Source organism: Arachis ipaensis, chromosome B7, assembly GCF_059453495.1.
Source record: "Arachis ipaensis isolate K30076 ecotype BB chromosome B7, ASM5945349v1, whole genome shotgun sequence".
Classification (NCBI taxonomy): domain Eukaryota; kingdom Viridiplantae; phylum Streptophyta; class Magnoliopsida; order Fabales; family Fabaceae; genus Arachis; species Arachis ipaensis.
Window position 1 is genome coordinate 93,400,476 of NC_142442.1, and position 17,012 is coordinate 93,417,487.

At 39.4% G+C, this 17,012-nt stretch overlaps 1 non-coding gene across 1 annotated transcript; it reads left to right on the top strand.

The window, feature by feature from the left end:
- The first annotated feature begins 6,170 nt into the window (after window positions 1-6,170).
- On the top strand, window positions 6,171-6,277 carry LOC148553390 (small nucleolar RNA R71). Its single transcript, XR_015892501.1, has one exon. It is a non-coding gene; the product is annotated as a small nucleolar RNA R71 (small nucleolar RNA).
- The last annotated feature ends 10,735 nt before the right edge of the window (window positions 6,278-17,012 follow it).

Here is a 17,012-nt window from a genome sequence, read left to right on the forward strand (position 1 = left end):
CCCAGGAAATTAAAATCCTGGTGGAGAGGACCATATGTAATTACAAGTGTGTCACCATATGGATATGTTGAGCTTCAGGATATTGATTCTGACAAAAAGTTCATTGTTAATGGATAGAGAATCAAACACTATCTTGAAAGCAATTTTGAGCAAGAATGCTCAAAACTGAGACTAGAATAAAACTCATTCAAGGTCCAGCTAAAGACAATAAAGAAGCGCTTGTTGGGAGGCAACCCAATTTTATTATATCTATTTATTTTCTATTGTTATTTTATGTTTTCTGAAGGTTGATGATCATGTGAAGTCACAAAAACAACTGAAAAAGCAAAAACAGAATGAAAAATAGTATTAAAAATAGCACACCCTAGAGGAGAAGCTTACTGGCATTTAAACACCAGTAAGGGTAACAGAATGGGCATTAAACGCCCAGTCTGACACCATTCTGGGCGTTTAACGCCAGAAAGGGGCACAAAGCTGGAATTTAACGCCAGAAAGGGGCACAGAACTGGCGTTTAACGCCAGAAATTAGCACAAAGCTGGCGTTAAACGCTAGAAATGGGCAGCAACCTGGCGTTTAATGCCAAGATTGGCAAGCAAGGGGCATTTACACGCCAATATGGTGCAGGGATGAGAAATCCTTGACACCTCAGGATCTGTGGACCCCACAGGATCCCCACCTATCTAATCTCTCTCTCTCTCTCTTCTTCACACCTTCCCATAACACCCTTCCCCAAATACTCTTCCCCATCACCTCTTAACCACTCACACATCTCCATCTCCTCCATTTTCTTCTTCTTCTCCTCCCTTCTTTCTTCTTTTGCTCGAGGACAAGCAAACCTTCTAAGTTTGGTGTGGAAAAAGCATTGCTTTTTGTGTTTCCATAACCATTTATGGCACCTAAGGCCAGAGAAACCTCTAGAAAGAGGAAAGGGAAGGCAAAAGCTTCCACCTCCGAGTCATGGGAGATGGAGAGATTCATCTCAAAAGCCCATCACTAAGAAAATGATGGAACAAACAAGAGAGCCCACTCATGGACCTTAACAAGAGCATTCCACTATCCTCCATAAAATTAGAGAGGACCAAAAGGCCATGAGAGAGAAGCAACAAAGGCAAGGAAGAGACATAGAGGAGCTAAAGCACGTCATAATATCTTCAAGAGGAAGAACAAGCCACCATCACTAAGGTGGACCCATTCTTTAATTTCCTTATTTTTTACTTTCTGTTTTTCGTTCCTAATGCTTTATGTTTTATTTATGTTTGTGTCTTATTACATGATCATTAGTGTCTTAGTGTCTATGCCTTAAAGCTATGAATGTCCTATGAATCCATCACCTTTCTTAAATGAAAAATGTTTTCTGAAAAAGAAAAAGAAGTACATGAATTTCAAATTATAAAACAGATTAATTATTTTGATGTGGTGGCAATACTTTTTGTTTTTCTGAATGAATGCTTGAACAGTGCATATTTTTGAATTTGTTGTTTATGAATGTTAAAATTGTTGGCTCTTGAAAGAATGATGGAAAAGGAGAAATGTTATTGATAATCTGAAAAATCATAAAAATGATTCTTGAAGCAAGAAAAAGCAGTGAAAAGCTTGCAAAAATAAAAGAGGTGAAAAAAATATAATAAAAGGAAAAGAAAGAAAAAGAAAAAGCAAGCAGAAAAAGCCAATAGCCCTTTAAACCAAAAAGCAAGGGAAAAATAAAAAAGGATCCAAGGCTTTGAGCATCACTGGATAGGAGGGCCCACAGGAATAAAATCCTGGCCTAAGCGGCTAAACCAAGCTGTCCCTAACCATGTGCTTGTGGCGTGAAGGTGTCAAGTAAAAACTTGAGACTGAGCGGTTAAAGTCGTGGTCCAAAGAAAAAAGAGTGTGCTTAAGAGCTCTGGACACCTCTAATTGGGGACTCTAGCAAAGCTGAGTCACAATCGGAAAAGCTTCACCCAATTATGTGTCTGTGGCATTTATGTATCCGGTGGTAATACTGGAAAACAAAATGCTTAGAGTCACGGCCAAGAATCATAAAGTAACTGTGTTCAAGAATCAACAATACTAAACATGGAGAATCAATAACACTATCTAAATTCTGAGTTCCTATAGATGCCAATCATTCTAAACTTCAAGGGATAAAGTGAGATGCCAAAACTGTTCAGAGGCAAAAAGCTACTAGTCCCGCTCATCTAATTGGAGCTAAGTTTCATTGATAATTTGGAATTTATAGTATATTCTCTTCTTTTTATCCTATTTGATTTTCAGTTGCTTGGGGACAAGCAACAATATAAGTTTGGTGTTGTGATGAGCAGATAAGTTATACGCTTTTTGGCATTGTTTTTAGTATGTTTTTAGTATATTTTAGTTAGTTTTTATTATTTTTTATTAGTTTTTATTCAAAAATCACATTTCTAGACTTTACTATGAGTTTGTATTTTATTCTGTAATTTCAGGTATTTTCTGACTGAAATTGAGGGACTTGAGCAAAAATCTGATTCAGAGGCTGAAAAGGACTGCAGATGCTGTTGGATTTTGACCTCCCTGCACTCAAAGAGGATTTTCTAGAGTTATAGAAACCCAATTGGCATGCTCTCAATTGCGTTGGAACATAGACATCCTGGGCTTTTCAGAAATATATAATAGTCCATACTTTCCCGAGATTTGATGGCTCAAACCGGCATTCTAAGTCAGCATAGAAATTCTGGCGTCAAAACGTCAGAACTGGCATGAAAGCTGGAGTTAAATGCCCAAACTGGCACAAAAGCTGGCGTTTAACTCCAAGAAAGGTCTCTACACGTGAAAGCTTCAATGCTCAGCCCAAGCACACACCAAGTGGGCCCCGGAAGTGGATTTTTACACTATCTATTCTAGCTTACTCATTTTCTGTAACCCTAGGTCACTAGTTTATTATAAAAACTACTTTTAGTGATTCATCTTGTACCTCATGACACTCTACACATTTCATATTGTATCTTCTACGGCATGAGTCTCTAAACCCCATGGTTGGGGGTGAGGAGCTCTGCTGTGTTTTGATGAATTAATGCAATTACTACTGTTTTCCATTCAATCACACTTGCTTCCATTCTAAGATATTCACTCGTACTTCAACTTGATGAATTTGATGATCTGTGACACTCATCACCATTCTCAACCTATGAATGCGTGCCTGACAACCACCTCCATTCTACCTTAGACTGAGTGCTTATCTCTTAGCCTCCTGGTTCAAATCAGAGTCTTCGTGGTATAAGCTAGAATCAATTGGTAGCATTTTTGAGATCCGGAACATCTAAACCTTGTCTGTGTATTCTGAGTAGGATCTGGGATAGGATAACTGTGACGAGCTTCAAACTCACAAGTGCTGGGCGTAGTGACAGACGCAAAAGGATCAATGGATCCTATTCCAGCTTGAGTGAGAACTGACAGATGATTAACCGTGCAGTGACGGTGCATTTGGACCATTTTCACTGAGAGGACAGATGGTAGCCATTGACAACGGTGATCCACCAACATATAGCTTGCCATGGAAGGAACCTTGTGTGCTTGAAGAAGAAGACAGTAGAAAAGCAGAAATTCAGAAGATAGAGCATCTCCAAAACCTCAACCTGTTCTCCATTACTGCATAACAAGTATTTATTTTATGTTCTTTTACTTTTTACAATTAAATCTAAGAATTGTTGATATCCTGACTAAGAGTTACAAGATAACCATAGCTTGCTTGAAGCCGACAATCTCCGTGGGATCGACCCTTACTCGCATAAGGTATTACTTGGACGACCCAATGCACTTGCTGGTTAGTTGTGCGGAATTGCAAAAGTGTGTTTATGATTTCGTGCACCAAAAGCAATAAAAAGTATGACCAGCTAACCTCTCAAGCGTCTGATCAATGAAAAGCAGGGGGAAGTGATCCTTCCTTGTAGCAGTGTTGAGCCTCCAGTAGTCTATACACATTCTCCATCCTGTGACTGTCATTGTAGGAATTAGCTCATTCTTTTCATTCTTGATCACTGTCATCCCTCCTTTCTTGGGAACTACCTGCATAGGGCTCACCCAAGGGCTATCAGAAATAGGGTAAATAATACTGGCTTCCCATAGTTTCATTACCTCTTTTTGGACCACCTCTTTCATAGTTGGATTGAGTCTCTGTTGTGGTTGCACAACCGGTTTAGCATCTTCTTCAAGAAGGATCTTGTGCATACACTTGGTGGGACTAATCCCCTTTAAATCACCAATGGTCCACCCAAGAGCTATTTTATAGCTCCTGAGCATTGTAATAAGTGCATCTTCCTCTCCAGGCTTCAAAGAATGAAGAGCTAATAATCACCGAATAGGAATCATTTTCACCCAAGAACACATATTTCAGAGAAGGAGGAAAGAGTTTGAGCTCAAGCTTGGGGACTTCCTCGTCTACTTTAGGCGTGTTCAATAGCTCTTTTTTTGGGTGGTGAATCATCAAGTTCAACTAATTTATACTCAGAAATAGGATCCAGAACATCATCAAGTACCTCAGCTTCCAGTACCTCTTGAACTAGTGGTTCAACAACATCAGCTCTCGTAGACCCTTCAGAATTATTAAGGTGTTTGAGTGCTTCAAATACATTAAGGACCACCTATTTTTCATTGACCCTCAGGGTTAATTCACCTTTTTGCACATCAATCAAAGCTCTACCTGTAGCTAAAAAGGGTCTACCAAGAATAATAGAGGACTTTGCATCCTCTTCCATATCTAATATAACAAAATCAGCAGGAAAAATAAATGGTTCTACTTTCACAAGTAAATCCTCAACAACACCCACAGGAAATTTAATAGAAAGATCAACAAGTTGAAGAGAAATACGAGTTGGTTTTACCTCCTCAATTTGAAGCTTTTCATCACTGAAAGTGGCATGAGATTGATGCTAGCTCCAAGATCACATAAAGCTCACTGAATAGCGACATCTCCAATGGTGCAAGGAATGACAAAGCTTCCTGGATCTTTCATCTTCTCAGGAAGGTTATGTTGAATAATAGCACTACATTCCTCGGTCAACACCACTGTCTCTTGTTCCTTCCAATTCCTCTTGTTAGTCAGCAATTCTTTCATAAATTTAGTATAGGGAGGCATTTGCTCAAGAGCCTCTGCAAAAGGAATGTTGATCTACAGCTTCTTGAAGACTTTTAAAAATCTAGAAAATTGCTTGTCCTTGGAAGCTTTCTGAAGCCTTTGAGGGTATGGCATTTTTGGCTTGTACTTGGGAGCCTTGGGAATGGGTTGTCCGCACGCTTTGGAGGGGCGTGCTCCACTTCGTCCTTCTTCTCTTCTGGAGCTTCTTTTTCAACTAGCTCCTCATTGACCTTAGTATCAAAACCAGCTACTTTACCACTTCTCAACTGAATAGCCTTGCAATCTTCTCTTGGGTTCACCACTGTATAACCAAGAAATGTACTTGAAGACCTCTTAGGAATTTGCTTGCTCAACTGCCCCATTTGCACCTCCAAGTTTCTAATGGAAGCTCTGGTTTCCTGCATAAAACTATTCATAATTGTCTCCCAATTAAAATTCTGCTGCGGCTGAGAATTTGCCTGCTGAGGTGGTTGTTGTTGATGAGACTGAAATTGGCAGTTATTATGATTATTCTGCTGAAAACTGCCTTGAGAATTATTGTTGAAATTCTGATATCTCTGAGGTTGGTCTCTCCACCCAAAATTCAGGTGATTTCTCCACCCTTGATTGTAGGTCTTAGAGTATGGATCATTATTGGGGTGTCTAGGAGCACTCCCCATGTAATTGACCTGTTCAGAAGAAGATTGAGCATAATCATAATTCTCATTTTGCATAAAATTACCAGTCATGTCATAAGAGGCTTCTTGGGGTGCATTCTGAGTGTTGACAGCTGAAACTTGCATTCCACTCAACTGTTGAGTAATTAGACTTATTTGCTGAGACAAAAGTTTGTTCTGAGCAAGAAGAGCATCAACAGCTTCCACTTCTAAAATGCCTCTCTTTTGAGGGGTCTCAGAGTTCATAGAATTCCTGTTGGAAGAGTATAAGTATTGGTTGTTAGCAACCAACTCAATAAGCTCAGTAGTCTCCTCTGGTGTCTTCTTCATGTGCAAAGAACCACCTGCAGAATTATCTAAGTGCATCTTGGACATTTCACAAAAGCCCTCATAAAAGATGTCCAGCTGAGTCCATCTAGAGAACATGTCTGGAGGGCATTGTCTAGTCAGTACCTTGAATCTCTCCCAAACTTCATAAAGGGTCTCACCATCTTTCTATCTGAAATTCTAAACCTTCACCCTTATCTTAGTCAGCTTTTGAGGTGGGAAAAATTTTGTCAGAAATCCAATGATAACTTTATCCCAAGTATCCAGACTCTCCTTGGGTTGAGAATCTAACCATAGCTTTGCTCTATCCTTCACAGCAAATGGGAAGAGTATGAGTTTGTACACCTCAGGACTCACTCCATTAGTTTTCACAGTATCACAAATCTGGAGAAAATTAGAAATAAACTGATTTGGATCTTCTTGAGGGAGTCCATGATACTGACAATTTTGTTGCACAAGAGTAACTAGTTTTGGCTTCAGTTCAAAGTTGTTTGCAGCTATAGGAGGCACCATGATACTTTTGCCATAAATATCTACAGTAGGAGTAGTATAAGAGCCAAGCACTCTTCTAGGTTGCTCATTTCCATTTAGATTTGCCATATTGGCATTAGTAGCATTATTATGATCCATAGTGGACTCTGCAGCCTTGTAAAGTCTTGCTTGTTGCAAACGCCACCTCAAAGTCCTTTCAGGTTCAGAATCAAAGTCTAATAGAGGTTCTTTATCCCTGTTCCTGCTCATAAACAGATAGAAGACAAGAAATAATGGGATTCTCTACGTCAGAGTGTAGAGAATTCTCAGTGAGGTAACATGTGCAAAGAAATAAAATAAAAATACTAAATAAATAAAAGAGAAAAAAATTGAAAATGATGACTAAAATCAGACTGAAAATTTTGAAAATTAAGAGGAAAATTAAACAGAAAAATTAAAATAAAATTAACTAGGTGATACCAAACTTAATTTCAGAAATTAAGGGAAAATACTAATGCTAAATTTCGAAAATACTACGGTAAAAATTAAATAAAATTAAAACTAGAATGCTTAATCTAAGCAATCAAACAACGAATAGTTGTCAATCACAGTCAATCCCTGGCAACGACGCCAAAAACTTGGTGCGGAATTTATAACCACAAACTACTGGCAAGTGCACCGGGTTGTACCAAGTAATACCTAAGGTGAGTGAGGGTCAATCCCACGAGGATTGATGGATCAAGAAAAAATGGTCACGTGATTTGCTTAGTCAAACAAACAGAAAATGGTGTTTTGAAAGTTCAATTGAATTAACAGTAAATCAGAGAATCAGAAAGCAGACAGTAAACAAGTTGTGAAATATATATGGAGAAATAGTTAAGGCTTCAGAGATATCTATCTTCCGGATTGACTTTTCTTACAAACTATTTTAATCATGCAAGATTCAATTCATGGCAAACTATATGTGACTAAACCCTAATTCCTTAGACCATTTTAGTCTCCTCTAACCTTCATCAACCGCCAATTCCTTGGTCACTTAATTCCAATTAGAGGGTGAAGTTCAATTCTAGTTTATATGCCACAGAAACCCTAATTACCCAAATATAAGAGGATTATATGTCACATATCCCGTTAAGTCCAGATAATTAGTGATTTAGGAGAATATATTTTCAAGCTGTTGTTCAAGTAAAGGGTTTTTCCAAGTTATACAAGAACTCAATTAGAACCAAGGTCATACTTCCGTTCCACCCAGATTCATAAAATAAAGAACGAAAACAATTCTTGAACTATAAATCAGTATGTGAATTAAAATAGAAAAAAAATAATATCAATCCATGCAATAGATAGAGCTCCTAACCTTAACAGTGGAGGTTTAGTTGCTCATGGTTCAGAGGAAAAACTAGGATTCAGAAAATTGTAAATTGCGGAATGAGGTAAAAGAGAAGAAAAGAGCCCGAAGGGGTGATTCTTTTTCCCTTTTATATCTAATCCTAATTAATGTAAAATATATTTTCAAAAAACTAAATTCTATTTTTTCCTAATTAAAATAATAAAAGTTTAATTCAAAATCACTGATTGATTCGTCTAGCCTTGTGTAGACGAATTGGGGACCACCTTTGCCTAACGGTGTGGTGCCAAACTTGGGAGAAACCATGTTTGGTGTGGAGTAGGCAGAGCTTCCCTTTTGCTTCTTGGGTTGTGGCGCCGAACTTGGAAAGATCCAAGTTTGGTGTGGAGATTGTGTGTAATGCTTCCTTTGGACTCTTCAGGTTGGCGCCAAACTTGACAATGGTCAAGTTTGGCGTGGAGTGGTGCGTGCAGCCTTCCCTTGGATCCTTTGAGTTGGCCCCGAACTTGAGTAAATTCAAGTTCGGCGTGGAGATTGCAGTAGGCTTTCCTTCATTGGCGCCAAACTTGAACTCTTTCAAGTTTGGCGCGGAGCTTCACGCATGCATTCCTCAAGCTTTCTTATTGTGACGCCAAACTTGGGGAATCCAAGTTTGGCGTAGGTGAAGCAGCTTTTAGTTCTAATCTCTCCTTGCTCCATCCTTGGCTCCAACTCTTGTTAAATTTGTCCAAAATGCTACTTGAAATAAACAGAATTGCACACAACTCAAAGTAGCATTCATAGTGGCTAAAATATATTAAATATTGATTAAACTTATCAATTCAAATACATATTCAATAGGAAAAGATAGAGATGATGCTCACGCATCACAACTCCATGATCCTTGTATGGCCTTTCCTAGTTACTGCAAAGGCCTTGATAGATGTTGAAAAAGGATAGATGATCTTGATGCTATTGGAAGATCATATCCTATTCAAGATCCCCAACCCTTACTCTCTCTTGGATAAAGGAGGTACTGATGACAAGTCATCTTATGCTAGTTTCACAAGCATTTTTCATTTGTTTCATTAAGTTTTATGCACTTTCTTGCACAATAAGTAAGTAGTTGGAGTGGAATTTCATTATTATTTTGATTCAATCAAACATCATTTATTTTACACAAAATCATGAGATTTATGCAAGAATTAAGTGAGTATTATGAAAAGGACACGCACGCGTCAGAGACGCGTACGCGTGAGTGAATGAACGCTGCGCTCACTTTGAGAACGCAACATTCCCCTGGAAGCAGCAACCAAGTGTAATGAGCGGATATTTTATACGCTTTTTGGGTTAATTTCATATAGTTTTTAGTATGTTTTAGTTAGTTTTTAGTTTATTTTCATTAGTTTCTAAGAAAAATTCATATTTCCGGACTTTACAATGAGTTTGTGTATTTTTCTATAATTTCAGGTATTTTCTGGCTGAAATTGAGGGAGCTGAGCAAAAATCTGATTCAGGCTGAAAAAGGACTGCTGATGCTGTTGGATCCTGACCTCTCTGCACTCGGAATGGAATTTCTGGAGCTACAGGAGTCCAATTGACGCATTTCCAATTTCGTTGGAAAGTAGATATCCAGGGCTTTCCAGCAATATATAATAGTTCATACTTTGCTAAAGGATAGACAACGTAAACTGGCGTTCAACGCCAGTTCCATGTTGCAGTCTGCCATCCAGTGCCAGAAACACGTTACAAGTTGGAGTTCAACCCCAGAAACAGGTTACAGCCTGGCGTTGAACTCCCAAAACAGCCCAGGCACGTGAGAAGCTTTATTGTCAGCCCCAGCACACACCAAGTGGGCCCCAGAAGTGGATTTCTGCACTATCTATCATAGTTTACTCATTTTCTGTAAACCTAGGTTACTAGTTTAGTATTTAAACAACTTTTAGAGATTTATTTTGTATCTCATGACATTTTAGATCTGAACTTTGTACTCTTTGACAGCATGAGTTTCTAAACTCCATTGTTGGGGGTGAGGAGCTCTACTGTGTCTCGATGAATTAATGCAAATATTTCTGTTTTCCATTCAAACATGCGTGTTCCTATCTAAGATATCCATTCGCACTTCAACATGAATGTGATGAACGTGAAAATCATCATCATTCCCCCACGAACGCGTGCCTAACAACCACTTCCGTTCCACCGTAGAATGAATGAATATCTCTTGGATCTCTTAATCAAAATATTTGTGGTATAAGCTAGATTGATGGCAGCATTCAAGAGAATTCGGAAAGTCTAAACCTTGTCTGTGGTATTCCCAGTAGGATTCAGGGATTGAATGACTGTGAGGAGCTTCAAACTCGCGAGTGCTGCGCGTAGTGATAGACGCAAAAGGATAGTGAATCCTATTCCGGTACGATTGAGAACCTGCAGATGATTAGCCGTGCGGTGACAGCACACCTGGACCCTTTTCACTGGAAGGATGGATGGTAGCCATTCACAACGGTGATCCACCAACACACAGCTTGCCATAGGAGGACTTGCGTGCGTGAATCAGAAAACAGAGGAAAGTAGAATTTCAGAAGACAAAGCATCTCCAAAACTCCAACATATTCTCCGTCATTGCACAATAAGTATTTATATTTATGCCCTCTCACTTTTTACAATTGAACTTAAAAAACACTGTTGTTGGCATCCTGACTAAGAATAATAAGATAACCATAGCTTGCTTCAAACCAACAATCTCCGTGGGATTCGACCCTTACTCACGTAAGGTATTACTTGGACGACCCAGTGCACTTGCTGGTTAGTTGTGCGAAGTTGTAAGAGAGTAATGTGAACATTGACATTACAATTTCGTGCACCAAGTTTTTGGCACCGTTGCCGGGGATTATTTGAGTTTGAACAACTGACGGTGAATCCTGTTGCTTAGATTAGGAAAATTTTGTCTTTTGGGTCAGAGTCATTTATATTCTTTTCAAAAAATTTTTTCAAAAAAAAAATATTTTTTCTTAGTTATTAAAAATACTTCTTCAAAACAAGTGTTACATTTACAGCTCAATTGGCTAGAGCATTGGTCTATGTTCTTGATGATTGGGCATCGGTTTTATTAAAAATATTTTTCAAAAATAATTTTTCTTGATCTTGTGCCAAACTTTAAGTTTGGTGTTTTCTTGTTAATCTTTCTATAATTTTCGAAAATTTTAGTTTGGTTTTCTAAATTTTAAGTTTGGTGTTCCTTCTTCATGTTCTTGTTGTTCTTGTGAGTCTTCAAGGCGTTCTTGAGATTTTCTTGTGTCTTGATCTTAAAATTTTTAAGTTTGGTGTTCCTTGGTGTTTTCCCTCCAAAATTTTTGAAAACAAGGAGCATTAGATCTAAAAAATTTTAGATCTTGTGTTATTTTATTGTTTTTCTCTTTCCTCATTAAATTCAAAAATATCTTTTCCCTCTATTTGAAAGTAATTTTTCGAAAATCAATTTTAAAAATTCAGATTTTTTCTATTTCAAAATTTAAAACCCTTTTCAAAAAAAAATTCATATCTTTTTCAAAACTTCCTAACTACTTTCTCTCTCCTCATTTTTCCGAAAATCTTCACCCATTTTTATTTATTTTATTTTAATTTATTTTATTTTTGAAATAAATAAATAATTAAATAAATAAAAATATTTCTTCTCTATTTTACATCATCTCCCTTTCTCCATCATGGATCTAAGCAGAAATGAACAGTCCAGAAGGACTCTTGGGTCATATGCTAACCCCTCTACTGCTTCATATGGGAGTAGTATCTGCATACCCTCCATTGGAGTCAGTAGCTTTGAGTTGAATCCTCAACTCATTATCATGGTGCAGCAAAGTTGCCAGTATTCCGGTCTTCCACAGGAAGAACCTACAGAGTTTCTGGCACAGTTTTTACAAATTGCTGACATAGTACATGATAAGGAAGTAGATCAGGATGTCTACAGATTATTACTGTCTCCATTTGCTGTAAAAGACCAAGCCAAGAGGTGGTTAAATAACCAACCTAAGGCTAGCATAAAGACATGGAAACAACTGACAGAAAAATTCCTGAATCAATACTTTCCTCCAAAACGGATGACACATCTAAGGCTGGACATCCAAGGCTTTAAACAAGGAGATAATGAATCTCTTTATGATGCCTGGGAGAGATACAGAGAGATGCTACAAAAATGCCCCTCTGAAATGTTTTCAGAGTGGGTTCAGTTAGACATCTTCTATTATGGGCTTACAGAAAGGGCTTAGATTTTTCTAGATCACTCAGCTGGTGGATCTATCCACATGAGAAAGACAATTGAAGAAGCTTAAGATCTCATTGATACAGTTGCCAAAAATCAGCATCTGTACTTAAGCAGTGACCCTTCCATGAAAGAAGAGGCTAAAACAGTAACTGCTGAACTCAGTCCTGTAGAACAAGCTGCTGAATTCAATCAGCAATTGGACTTTCTAACACAGCAGTTAGCCGAATTCAAAGATAGACTACAAGAGATAAGGATGGCTAATATAAATATGGAAGAACAATTGGAGCAAACAAAACAGCAGCTGTCAAAACAAATAACAGAAGAATGCCAAGCAGTTTAATTAAGAAGTGGGAAAATATTAAATACCCCACCGCAAGGCAGTAGGAAGCCAAGAAATGAGCAAACCACCCAAAATCCATCTGAGGACAGTAAGAGCCCAGGAAAAAATAATTCTGGCATTAAAACGCCAGAAATTGGGTGGAAGGTTGGCGCTGAATGCCCAGACCATGCTCAGGACTGGCGTTCAACACTAGAAACAAGCAAGGAACTGGCGTTGAACGCCCAAAAGAAGCACAGTTCTGGCGTTCAGACGCCAGGAACAGATGAGGAATTGGCGTCTAACGTCACTCCAGCTTCTAACTCTGGCACTCAAATGCCAGAGATGGATCAGACACACACAAGTGTTGATGACAACCCCTCTAAAAAGGCTTCTTCAACTATTTCTGTAGGAAATAAACCTGCAGCAACCAAGGTTGAGGAATATAAAGCCAAGATACCTTATCCTCAAAAACTCCGCCAAGAGGAGCAGGATAAGCAATTTGCTCGCTTCGCAGATTATCTCAGGACTCTTGAAATTAAGATTCCGTTTGCAGAGGCACTTGAGCAAATACCTTCTTATGCCAAGTTCATGAAAGAGATCTTGAGTCATAAGAAGGATTGGAGAGAAACTGAAAGAGTTCTCCTCACTGAAGAATGCAGTGCAGTCATTCTGAAAAGCTTTCCTGAAAAGCTTAAAGATCCCGGAAGCTTTCTGATACCATGCACATTAGAGCGAAATTGCACCAGGACAGCTTTATGCGATCTTGGGGCAAGCATCAACCTAATACCTGCATCCACTATCAGAAAGCTTGGTTTAATTGAAGAAGTTAAACCAACCCGGATATGTCTCCAACTTGCTGATGGCTCCATTAAATACCCATCAGGCGTGATTGAGGACATGATTGTCAGGGTTGGGCCATTCGCCTTTCCCACTGACGTTGTAGTGCTGGAGATGGAGGAGCACAAGAGTGCTACTCTCATTCTAGGAAGACCTTTCCTAGCAACTGGACGAACTCTCATTGATGTCCAACAGGGGAAAATAACCCTGAGAGTCAATGAGGATGAGTTTAAGTTGAATGCTGTCAATGCCATGCAGCATCCAGACCCACCAAAAGACTGCATGAAAGTTGATCTTATTGACTCTTTGGTAGAAGAGATCAACATGGCTGAGAGTCTCGAATCAGAGCTGGAAAACATCTTTAAAGATGTTCCACCTGATCTAGAGGATTCAGAGGAATTGAAAGAGTCTCTGAAATTTCCTCAAGAAGAGGAAAAACCTCCTAAACCTGAGCTCAAACCATTACCACCATCCCTGAAATATGAATTTCTGGGAGAAGGTGATACTTTTCCAGTGATCATAAGCTCCGCTTTAAATCCACAGGAAGAGCAAGCACTAATTCAAGTGCTAAGGAGACACAAGACAACACTTGGGTGGTCCATAAGTGACCTTAAGGGCATAAGCCTAGCTAGATGCATGCACAAGATCTTATTGGAGGACAATGCTAAGCCAGTGGTTCAACCACAGAGGCGGCTAAATCCTGCAATAAAGGAAGTGGTGCAGAAAGAGGTCACCAAATTACTGGAGGCTTGGATTATTTATCCTATTTCTGATAGCCCCTGGGTGAGTCCTGTTCAAGTTGTCCCTAAAAAGGGAGGCATGACAGTGGTTCATAATGAAAAAAATAAACTGGTTCCTACAAGAACAGTTACAGGGTGGCGCATGTGTATTGATTACAGAAGGCTCAATACAGCCACCAGAAAGGATCATTTTCCTTTACCATTCATAGACCAGATGCTAGAAAGACTAGCAGGTCATAATTATTACTGCTTTTTGGATGGCTATTCAGGCTACAACCAAATTGCTGTAGATCCCCAGGATCAAGAGAAAACAGCATTCACATGTCCATCTGGAGTATTTGCTTACAGAAGGATGCCTTTTGGGCTGTGTAATGCGCCTGCAACCTTTCAGAGATGCATGCTCTCTATTTTCTCTGATATGGTGGAAAAATTTCTGGAAGTCTTCATGGATGACTTCTCAGTATATGGAGACTCATTCAGCTCCTGTCTTGATCACCTGACACTGGTTTTGAAAAGATGCTAAGAGACCAACCTGCTTTTAAACTGGGAAAAATGTCACTTTATGGTGACTGAAGGGATTGTCCTTGGGCATAAAATTTCAAACAAGGGAATAGAGGTGGATCAGGCTAAAATAGAGGTAATTGAAAAATTACCACCACCTGCCAATGTTAAGGCAATCAGAAGCTTTCTGGGGCATGCAGGATTCTATAGGAGGTTTATAAAGGATTTTTCAAAAATTGCAAAACCTCTAAGCAACCTACTAGCTGCTGATACGCCATTTGTGTTCGACACAGAGTGCCGCAAGCGTTTGAAACTCTGAAAGCTAAATTGGTCACAGCACCAGTTATCTCTGCACCAGACTGGACATTACCATTCAAATTAATGTGTGATGCCAGTGATCACGCCATTGGTGCAGTACTGGGGCAGAGGCATGACAAGCTTCTACATGTTATTTATTATGCTAGCCGTGTTTTGAATGATGCCCAGAAAAATTACCCAACCACAGAAAAAATAATTGCTTGTAGTGGTTTATGCCATTGACAAGTTTAGATCATACTTAGTAGGATCAAAGGTGATTGTGTACACAGATCATGCTGCTCTTAAATATCTACTCACAAAGCAGGATTCAAAACCTAGACTCATAAGATGGGTGTTGCTTCTGCAAGAGTTTGATATAGAAATAAGAGACAGAAAAGGGACAGAAAACCAAGTGGCCGACCATCTGTCCCGGATAGAACCAGTGGAAGGGCCATCCTCCCCCTCTATTGAGATCTCTGAAACCTTTCCGGATGAGCATTTTTTCGCCATTCAGGAATTACCATGGTTTGCAGACATTGCAAACTACAAAGCTGCAAGGTTCATTCCCAAGGAGTACAGCAGGCAACAAAAGAAAAAATTAATTACTGATGCAAAGTACTACTTGTGGGATAAACCCTATCTCTTTAAGAGATGTGCAGACGGCATAATCCGTAGGTGTGTGCCTAAGGAAGAAGCACAAAGGATCTTATGGCATTGCCATGGGTCACAATATGGAGGTCATTTCAGAGGTGAGCGAACAGCCACCAAGGTCCTCCAATGTGGTTTCTACTGGCCTACACTTTACAGAGATTCCCGAGAGTTTGTACGTAACTGTGACAGTTGCCAGAGAGCTGGTAATTTGCCTCACAGTTACGCCATGCCTCAATAAGGAATCTTGAAGATTGAGTTGTTTGATGTATGGGGTATTGATTTCATGGGCCCTTTTCCACCATCATACTCAAACACTTATATTCTGGTGGCAGTTGTCTATGTATCAAAATGGGTAGAGGCCATTGCCACACCCACCAATGATACTAAAACAGTACTAAAGTTCCTCCAAAAACATATATTCAGCAGATTTGGTGTCCCTAGGGTACTAATCAGTGATGGGGGCACTCACTTCTACAACAAACAGCTTTACTCTGCCATGGTCCGGTATGGGATTCGCCATAAGGTGGCAACTCCATATCATCTGCAGACAAATAGACAAGCTGAAGTTTCTAACAGAGAACTAAAAAGAATCCTGGAACAGACTGTAAGTACCCGTAGAAAGGATTGGGCACGAAGCTTGGATGATGCTCTGTGGGCTTACAGAACAGCATTCAAGACTCCTATAGGGACCTCTCCGTACCAACTTGTGTATGGTAAGGCATGCCACCTGCCCGTGGAACTGGAACATAAAGCCTACTGGGCAACCAGATTCCTAAACTTTGGTGCCAAATTAGCTGGAGAAAAAAGATTGCTCCAGCTGAATGAGCTAGAGGAATTCAGATTCACTGCTTTCGAAAATGCCAAGCTTTATAAAGAAAAATAAAAAAGGTGGCATGACAGAAAGCTGTCATCTAGAATCTTTGAACCAGGACAAAAGGTTCTGTTGTTTAACTCTAGGCTCAGGCTATTCCCCGGGAAACTGAAGTCCCGGTGGAAGGGACCATATGTAATTACAAGTGTATCACCATATGGTTATGTGGAGCTTCAAAATATTGATTCTGATAAGAAGTTCATTGTTAATGGACAGAGAATCAAGCACTATCTTGAAGGCAATGTTGAGCAAGAGTGCTCAAGGCTGAGGCTAGATTAAAAACTCAGCACAGTCCAGCTAAAGACAATAAAGAAGCACTTGCTGAGAGGCAACCTAGCCATGGGGCATCACTTCCTCTAAGCATTTTGCCCTATTATTGATTTTATTTGTTTATATAAATTTCATTGATACTAAGGTAAAGAGTCAATTGTATAAGTTTACAGGGTTACAAAAGGATTCTGCACACAAAACAGAGAAAAAAGAGCTCACTGGCAAGAAAACGCCAGTAAAAGTCTGTTTTGGGCGTTCAACGCCCAAAAGAAGCATCCACTGGGTGTTGAACGCCAGTAAGGATAGCCATCTGGGCATTAAACGCCAAAAAGAAGCATCTTCTGGGCGTTGAACGCCAGAAAGAAGCTCCTTCTGGGCGTTTAACGCCAGATTTACA